The 10,426-nt window shown below is 42.7% G+C and overlaps 1 pseudogene; it reads right to left on the reverse strand.

Annotated features, from left to right (window-relative positions):
• Positions 1–378: 378 nt before the first annotated feature.
• LOC125547247 lies at positions 379–7,665 on the reverse strand (annotated as a pseudogene).
• Between the last annotated feature and the right edge of the window lie 2,761 nt (positions 7,666–10,426).

Genomic DNA, 10,426 nt, shown 5'->3' on the forward strand with positions numbered 1-10,426 from the left:
TAGCTACATGGAACATGTTGAAATGTTTGGTTGTCAAAGGAGATTTTGAATTTGAATCGTTTCATTTTTTTATTCAAAAAATAGCAGACATAAAAAAGTGGAACTTTAGTGTATATCATCCTCGAAGAACAAAGTCTACAAAGTCAACGCTCTACTGCAGTACGAATAGAAAATATCAAATTTATGTGTCTAATAGGAGATATGTTTCTCACATAAGGACTTTGTACCTGCCCAAACCCTCTCATTAGAAACACGTCCATCATCGTAAGTATGAGAATTTCATTTGCGAGGACAAACCCAAGCAATTATCCATGATCAACTAAAATATTAGAGTGTGTCCCTCAAATTTTGTATTCATGTTATTTTTTTCATATGCTCATTGCCTTGATGGGATTGATGAACTACTCACCACATTAAAAACTTGAATGTATGTGAACCCCCAATAATTATGTAAATGTCCAACTCGAGAAGTATATTGAAAATTTATTGTAGTTTGTAGAGTACATGCTCAGACTAAATTACCGGGTCCACCATAGTACATATGTATACCATGATTATCAACTACATAACCATCAATACTATATTTCGTTTTATCACTAGTTCCAAGAAGGTCTTTGTGTCTATTTGGAGTGACAAGCTTGTTGTTGATGTCAACAATCTGGATGTTTCTCATAAAAGCTGCTTTTCCATACCCTTCAGAGGCAAAATGCCCACTACCCATTTGTGGGGAGTCGGATGAGGCTGTTGGGCCCTGAACAAAACCACCCCAGTATGAGAAAGTTCCTTTATCTTTAATGTGAGAGAAGAGTGAACTTGGCCAATATCCAATCAGTGTATTTTCTTCACCATACATCAGCCACCAATTCGCCGTTTTGGGGTCCTAAGGAAAATCAAAATGCATGAAAGATTACTGAACACATACAACGACATAGAATCCTCAATGCTATTGAGCTAAATATCTAGTGTGCTTGCAATTGTTTTTGTTCCTCTGAAGATATATAAGATGCATTCTTCTCGTAATATTTTCCCTTACTTGGTGATGTACATCAAGACGATGTGTATGGGAACCCTTGAAGATCAAATGGTCTCCATGTTTGGAAGTGCTTGTTGAAAATCTGTTATTTTAATGGTAAGGTGACTCGTAATTTTATTTTAGCCCATGTTCTTGATAATTTGCCAAATTCATGTCAAATGACGTATTGGAACTCTACAAATAAAACAAATGTCGGCATTCCAAAATTACGCAGTTGATATCATATCAATTAATTCATGTAAGTACAAATTTCCACATGCACCCCCTGTAAATTATATGTAGAAAACCATAAATTGCATTGAGCAAGAGAGTACCTTGAAAATGAAAATATCTATCACATATTGTGGTCCATTGTAGACTGAAACCGGGAGTAATCTTCCTCCAAGACCAACACGGTGACTAACTTGCACAAAACCAGGACATACGTGATCGTAGCAGGGCTTGTGTAGTTTGCCATCATGCTATTATCCAAGTTCGTTCAAAGATAGAAACAAAGTATATCAATTTATATTTACAACTTCATGTTATAAAAATGTTGTACTTGATAATATCATGTGTATGATAGTAAATATTATTAATTACCCAAACAACATGAAACCTCGCAAAGCTATCACCAGTGAAGCTTGGAGCTACCGAATAACAAGCACCTACACCTTCTTCTTGGCCCTTTGGTCCATTATCAATTAGTACCGCTGATTGACTAATATCCTTGCTATCTTTCTTCACCTTTGGCTCATACACATTTTTGTAGCTCGTACCCCATACAAATCATCTGAATATCTAATTCCTGCCATCTACAAAACATGTTCATCAATGTCATAACTATATTAACCATATTAGTATAAGTCCAATATCATATAACATCAATGACAATAACTTAATGGTGTCAACTTGGAGTTAGAGAGAGGAATGCATATCGAAAGCTTCAAGAAAGTCTTGGACTAACATGGTGAAATTATGGAATTACTACACATACAATTGAAAGAACATTGACACGACTTAAAGAAACTCTAGCCGATTCAGTATATCTGCTGTCCCCAAAATGGTTTAGAAAAACATCCATATTTTTTCGGAGGTTGCGAAAGCTGTGCGCAAACACATAGTAACCAAAAATGTGTCTCCATAATTTTTTTCTTTATTGTTTTTTCGCCAAGTTCAACATGAACTCAATTGCTAATTTGCAAATAGATTTCATTCATATATAAGAGGGTGGAAAATGATCACACCACGACTTCGTACATATAGGGTATTAATAACTAATTAAGGGGCACTTTTCGTATTAGGGCACACTGATGTACCATTGGCATGGGAGCAGAAGAGAGAGGAACAAGTAACTGAAATCCCCCCTCGCAACGACTGGGTTTGGAGTGACACATATGGCAACTTTCCTACTTTGCATTGGAATTATCTTTGAGAATTATATTTGGTTATTTTTCACGACTGTATTCAACTATATTATACATTTTCTAGGCAAACAACAAGTTGTTGTTAGTTGTGCCATTACTATGATAACTACATCATTATGACAGGCAAAAAAAAAAATGAAAACTCACCTCTAGCTGTTCATCCTTGTTAATCACTTGCTCGGTAATATATGACGCTATATGTCCCATTCTATTATTACGTAGAATTGGAACCATCCCCGTTGGGCAATCAAAAATAGGCAGTTGTGCTTGTGAAACGCCATTTGGGGAGGGAGATTTTATACTTTCTTCAACCGGTACCAAACTTGGTTCCATCTGTTTCATAATAACACTTTATTACCAACACAAAATCACATATACAAAAAAAATCTGTACTTTAATTCACTTCTAATGGAGCACGCATATCATAATTTTCATTTATTTTACTCTAATGTCCATTGTTTGAAGAAATATATGTAGATAATAGATAAACATTATTATTTGAATCTAAAGGGAGTAAAAAAAACTATGCTATGAAATTTATGTATATGTGGGAACTAACTATTCATTATTTCTTCAGTCATGAATCGACGTCCATTTTAGCCACATAATGTTTGTAACTCATATCTTGATGAATGTAATTTACCTGAATTTTGTGATGTTTCAACAATGGGTGGTCCAAAGTCGGTTGGACACTCACATTGATGCAATCATATACATCTCCACCTTCCATCTAGTTTTATGTTCATCTGCTTGTTAGTCACTGAAACCGATGCTATATATATATATATATATATATATATATATATATATATATATATATATGATGAGGAATTGTTCTTACCATGATGGTTTTATTAACTTTTTGATTGGCAAGGATCTCTCTGTTCAATGAATAGCTTGCCTTTCTTCCATTTTGGAAACCTGGAATGGTCAATTTTCATACTGCATATCAACTGTATTTATAGGCTTTCTGGCACTAGTTTAATGGGTGTCATTCATTGAATTAATGCCCCAAAGATCAGATTTTTTGTATATGTATGTACAACCATATTATTAATTTCATGGGATAAAGATATGTATCTCAGTATATCATTCACATTTATTTCATAAATCTCAAATTGTTAATGCCATACAAACAATGTGAATTATTTAATGCAGAGAAATATCCATAACTATCCATTGTATTTAATAAGGATATGAAAATGTGATCCATCTAGCTTTCAAGCTCTCAACACTTCTTTTTGTGCAATCAAGCATGATGTAGGGATGGCAAAGTGGCGAGTTTGGAGGATATGGCCATATATCCGTGAGCCTATCCATTTCCCACCCTTGAAAGTATCCATGGGCCAAAGATGATGTCCACACCTACACCACTAGATATCCAGATGTACATGGATAATCATATTCGTGTAAAACCAATAACAATAGTACATGTAACAAATAATGATGGTAATAAAAAGGTCACGTGGCATCATAGACTATAGAAATTAACACCTTTGCACACCAGCACAACTACTAATGTCGGACCAAAATACGGTTAATATACATAGTGGTCGATACGAAGTTAGCACATGTTATATGACCCATGTCAATATGTGTCCCACTTTTCAGATTGGCATCCATCGGGTACCCATGGATGAAGATATGAATCCATGACCAACCCATCATTCACACCTATCCACCCTTGAAGATCCATGTTTAGAAGAGGTCCTCCAAATCAGGATATGTATCCATGGATAATATTTCCATCCCTAAATGTCATGCATGATTCTCGATGTAGGATTTCTCTGCAATTCTAAAATTTCTTGTGAGTGGGCTGGATGTCATATATGCAACATTGTTGATGGAAAACCGGCCTACTCTAGTCGACTAGGCCATGTGCACCCGCGAGTGTACAGTCTATTGTTGAAACAAGGTGACCCATTGCGCCAATTAGTGCAGAGAGCAACTCCAACCTGCAAGTTAAGTGAGCTATATGAAACTTAAAAGGAAGTCAAGTGAATTATTTGAAGAGATTAGGAAGAGAAGTAACTTATACAACCAAAAATTGAGGTGAAATTATATATGGATGTTTATATCTACATTGCCCATGCTTGCCTCTTATGTAAAATTAGATGACTCGTCGTGCAATTGGCACATAGACCTACTGTAACATGCAAGTTAAATGGAATTCAATTGAACTATTTGAAAAGACCAACTCTCGATCCCGCACTCGCTCGTCTAGTCGCCTCCTCTCCTGCGCTAGTTCCCCTACTGCCTCTCTAATGCCGCCGCTGCCCATATCCCCCCGCACTTCTCGTCGCCGAGCTCAAGTTGCAGAGATGCGTTGGTGCTCAACCCGAGCAGCGCGTTCCATTGTTCGTGCCAGAGCTCCGCGTCCCTCCTTGTCGGACCTCAGACGAGGATCAGCGCTGCCGCAAGTTCATCTCGCTGCTTGCGCTCTGCCACCTCACTGCTTGTGCTCGCTTTCCCTCCTCGATGCTCAACAAGGAGAGCACAGGCCGCCACTCGGCGCCGTGGCCGAGTTGTTCCTCCACCTCGCAAATAACCAAAGGAGCTGGGGTCACAAGCACACCACACGATGGTGCTCCACCCCTGCTGCATTCATCTATCCATAGGCATGTGTCTATTTTGTTCCATTATTGGTCATTAGTCGTGCTAATCTTTGATTTTCCTTTGTTTATCATGTAGATTGGTGCATTGTCACCAGATTCTTGTCGGTTACACTACAAAAATAACACTTCCGTGATGATACGTGTTTGTCACAGTAGGTCAGGTTTTCTGTCATGCATGTACATCCATGAAGATTTTATGACAGAATCAAAATAGTCATACCTGTGCTGTCATAGAAGTGTTCCATGACAATACTCAAATTATCATCACGGAAGTGTCCACTTCCATGACGATAAATGGCGTGTTATGGAAATGCTTTCGTCAAGGGTAACCGACACGTGGCATCCACCGTAATGGGTCGCTGTTATGCTATCTGGTCCTATTTTGGATCCGATAACCCGTTAACAGCCAAGACCAATGGAGTTTTTTCAAGTGTAAATTTCTCATTGGCCGGGTGAACCACGTGTCAGCTCCCTGTTTGTACAGATGTCAATCGTCCAATGGATAGGACGCGCCTATGATGCGTTGACATGTGGCGAGGCCCAATAGCGACCCGTTTAAGTTAAAAAGGTTGGCCCAGTCAAAGGCCCACAATATGTTTTCAGACACTAGTGGGCCGGCCTGTTGACAGCCTGCCATGCTTTAGGTGAAATTACGGCCCATATCAGATCTGGCCCGTTCACGGCCTGTCGTGTTTTGGGCCAAATGATGGCCCACATCAGATACGACCCATTAAAAGCCTGCAATATTATGGGCCAGTATACGACCCATATCAGATCGGGCATGTTCATAGCCTGCAATAGTTTGGGGGCAAATTACGGCCCATAACAGATACTGCCCGTTAACAGCTACTGTGCCTTTGGGCCCAATGGGGGCCTGATTTGCTCTTCGACCTCTTAATGGCATGTTTAACAGTTCAGCCAGATATTAGTTTCGGTCTGTCAGTGGCCCAGTGTACATATTGGTCGCTTTCGGCCATTTAAAGGCCCGAGCTGCATCTGGTCCTAATTTTGGTTTGTGGTGACTTTCGGCCTCTCAAGGGCCTGTAGTCTTCCTGGATACATCTTATCCCAAACTGCCTATCGGCCCGTTAAAGGCCCTAATTTTGGCCCGCTATGCATCCAGCCTGCTTTCAACCCATCATGTGATTGGGCCAACCAACGCCCAATTACATTTCGGCCTGTTAATGGCCCATCGTACCTCTGGGCCAATAATGGGCCGATGTATATTCCAGCCTGCTGTCGACCCATGATTTATTCGACACAATTCAGACTCAATCTACAACTCAGCGTGTTAAAAGCTCATTTTATTTTTTGGCCCAATTAAGGCAAGCCGTTTACTCGGCCTTTTTAAGGTCCAAAACTAATGTGGGCAAAATTAAGTCTGGGCTTGCTAATGGCCCAAGATAAGCCCATGGTTTGGCCCATTTATAGCGATTGGCGGCCGGCCAGTTCTAGTACCGAACTTTTTTATATACTAGTAATCATGCCCGTGCGTTGCAACGGGAGAAAGAAAATGTTGCATGGCCTTAATCCTATACGTGAAGAAACACCCCCACCCCCGCGCGCGCGCACACACACACACATCCACGTTGTCTATTTCAACATGTCCCACTCGTATCACCGCTTATTGTCCTTCTTGTCCCGGCCCGCCTCTGTGTGTGTGGGTGTGTGTTGTAATTGCGGAGAATAGAAAAACATTTCAAGATAAAGTGATAGTTTAGAACCTAGTACCCACAATGTTCTCACCATAGGCAGAAGTTGACAAGTTTATGAAAACAAATAAATTATTCAGTAGTTCCAAATTATAGTTTGCTCCAAAAATAAAAGAACAAGTACAAAGGATCATGTTCATCTAACAAAAAACCAGGATAACACTGCTATTTGGATGTACCTAAACGATAAAAAAATAAGCATTAACATATTTTCAAATTCACAAAGGAAAATTTTAAAACACATGTACATTCTTTTGCTACATTGATTTGTTGGAAAATTATGTATTTTGTGGTAATTGGAGGAGAAACGCAGAGACCTAAAAACCCACGGGCCTGCAAATCGGTTACATGACTACATAGTTTGATAGAATCTACAATAATGAATCCATTTTCACTAAAATCAATAGTGTAATCATACTGATATTGCCGGGAGAGTAGTTAAAATCATTTGAAGATTTGTGATGAAGATTACAAATCCTATGCGCGATCCATATACCAATATTACGATGTATTAAGTTTGTTCATATAATTTTTTTAGAGCACCTAGTGAAAAACTCCATCATAAACAGTTAGGTAGTATGCCAACGTTATTATTCAATGTGCGGCTGAACTGGAGCACTGGGCGCCTTGAGGTATTGCTTGATGATGTGGTGCTGGCGTTGGATGCACACACTCTTGGGCCACTTCACGAAACGGTGGAGGTCTTGTTTGGAGGAAGAGTGCTGCTGATGCCAAATTTCTTCGGCCTCTTCTGCAACAGCGGGTTCGATACCTTCTATACCACGAACGCCGAACCGCACTAAGAACTGAACGAATGGAATTGAAGCAAGGGTTTCGATGAGCAGAAGCTCGCCGCTTTCTTTGACCTGCACCTTGCCTCCTCGCTTTGTAGACTGCATACCGGCCAACACACACAGGAAGAGTTCCCCGCCTAGCCACACGAACTCACAGCACGCCGGCAGCAAACATGCACGCATCAACCAGCCAGCAGCCCCAGACATGCGTCGGTCAACCGTGTACGCCCTCTGGCAGCTAACTGTCATTTACAACACACCGGCACCATTACACACACACAACATGCCCCATCATGCCGCCAATGCCGATGGCTGCCCCGCCTAGATCGAAGCAGCCAACACATGATGTAGCTTGCTCTGTCCCCACAGGCCGGATAGCAGACTCCAGAAATATGTCTTACGATCAGCATCCTTTTATTCCTGTTCATTCTGGCATTCTCCTTGACCTTCACAACCTCAGACGGTGTTGCATCTTCAGGCTTCATCTCATCCTCTATCACCTAGGAGCAAGAGCAATACCAACACATCGAACGCAACACCATGAGGAATAAAAATCAAAGATCACATCTAAAGACACATGCACCGATCAGTGGGTAGCGTAAGGCAGTTGACGAAGGACAAGCACATCGGCTGTTGGCTACAGGCTCGACTTATGTCGGCTCGATGAGTTCTTGCCGCCAAGATGCACACGTACGCAGCAGCCACTAACTTTACTTGCTAGTCAATTGGATTCCGCCCGGAGAACGCAGGCACGTACGCTAGCACATGCATGCACGTTGACATTACAATCAGCCGCCGTCTTGATTGCTTCGATCTCTCGCCCAAACACAGCAGCCTGAGACCCATTTGGACGGATCATCATGGAGATGCATCTAGGCCAGCAAAGGCGATGCTGGAGAAGGATAGCAAGGGGGGAGGACAGTGCTGCCGGCTTGGACGGCGTGTCCGGCAGCGGTAGTTGGGGCCATGGTGGATTGATCTCGAATGACGAACCCTAGCTAAGTGGAATCAAACCGGAGTGGAATCCATGTGAGGCTACAAAGATGGAAGGGCTAGCCAGGCCAGACAAACAATAGGCGGATAGGCTAGAATAGAAAAAAGTCCTCTTTAAATCTCGGCCATCTATTTCTTTTGTTAACGTAAAATCGACGGATCTAAAAGGATGACGTATGGAGAACTATGAAAGCCTCCGTCCTTTATTATTAGGTAAAGATAAGCCTATCGTATTGGCCTATTGCAACCCGATCGAAGCTTACGACCTTTTCATAGAGCGACGACAACATATACAACAAATAAATTACAGTATCGTGACGAAGAATAAACCTAGACTATACAACAAAGAAATTAGAGCATATTACATCCCTGGGAATCAAAGTTCGCCGCCAGTGATAATAAAAGACAACCAGATATCATATTACATACACTGAGCATTAAAGGTCGCCACAAGTGGAAGTAAACACGCCGACAAAATAATAGACAGATCCGACAGAACTTCAACACAGGTCAAGAAAGGTTAGTCCTGCCCAGGAGCTGCAGTGCAAGCAACTTAGCAACCTAATAAGACTGCGCTTGTTTGATGCTGATATCCACCAACTCAAGCTGCATAGCATCAATAAACGTCATGTACTTATGATTAATCTTGCATAGAGATTGGAGTTCTGGTCGGACTTGAGCGGAAACATGTCTTTCTGCTTGAATTTCATACTGAAGAAGTCGAACAGATTCAGGCGGCAACTTCATCAAGTTTGTGTAACTGTTATTAGCGAGTAAGTTCGACACTACATCAAGGCGCCCTCAGCGGTTATGGAACCGTCCAAGGTGTTTCGACCAGAACAAGTGCTGTGATTCGAGCATGGTTATGTTTGTTGAGCACTTGGTTCTGTTTGTTGAGTACTTGGTTCCTTGTGGGCAAGAACGATTGAGTTTGTTGCTTGTTGCTATGTGAAATTCAATTGATTGCAACCATGCATGTGTGCTGATTGCTGTTTGAGTTCCAACCCAGATCTTGCTTATGTTTGTGTTTGAGGTAGTCCACACCATCCACTTCTTGACTTAAACATGGACCGACCGCATGCATATATGGTGGTCGGGTGGTGTGGACACTGATGCGTTCATGCATGAAGGCACACACAGAGCACAACATGCATGCATGTGGTCCATGATTAATTCAAGCTGATACTCCCTCCGTTGCTCTCCCCGACCTCTCTCCCCGCCAGCATAAATTACATGGACCTCTCTCCCCCGAGGCGGCGGCGCCGCGCCACCCCCGGTGAGTCCCCGTCCACACCGCCCGCAGCCCTCCCCCTCCATCGCCTCCCTCTACCGCCGCCGTCGCTGATGACGCCACGGGGCGAAGCCCCTGTGGTGAGGCGGCGGCGGCGCAGTCCTCGGCCGGTGGTAACGTGTGGGGGCAGCGGCGTCCATCTCCCTCCTCCTCCAACAGCAGTGCGCAGCGGGTTGGCGGTGGCCAGGAAATCTCTGGCGGTCGTTTGGCGGATGAGATTTGGCTGTGATGAGATATGATCTGGACCCGAGGGGTTAAGATCCAGATCCAATGCGGCCGCGCCTCATCTTGACAACGACAAGAGGAGATCCCCCTGGGTAATCTTCGCGGCACGAGGACGTCCGGGTCTCTTGGTCCGGGCATGGTGGTGGTGGCTGCCTTCTCCATCGAAGACGGTTGGCTAGGCTAGTAGTGACGGATCTTGGATCCCACTATTAGCACCGGCGGCGAGTTGGGAGACATAGTCGCCGGTGAAAACCGAGCCGACTCCGGTCATGGCGGGCGATGGTGGCGTCTACGTCGTTACTTGATGAAGGCATCGTCAAGCAACTATCGTCAACCCGCTCGTGCCGCTCCAGGAGA

The sequence above is a fragment of the Triticum urartu genome, chromosome 3, assembly GCF_003073215.2.
Source record: "Triticum urartu cultivar G1812 chromosome 3, Tu2.1, whole genome shotgun sequence".
Lineage (NCBI taxonomy): Eukaryota > Viridiplantae > Streptophyta > Magnoliopsida > Poales > Poaceae > Triticum > Triticum urartu.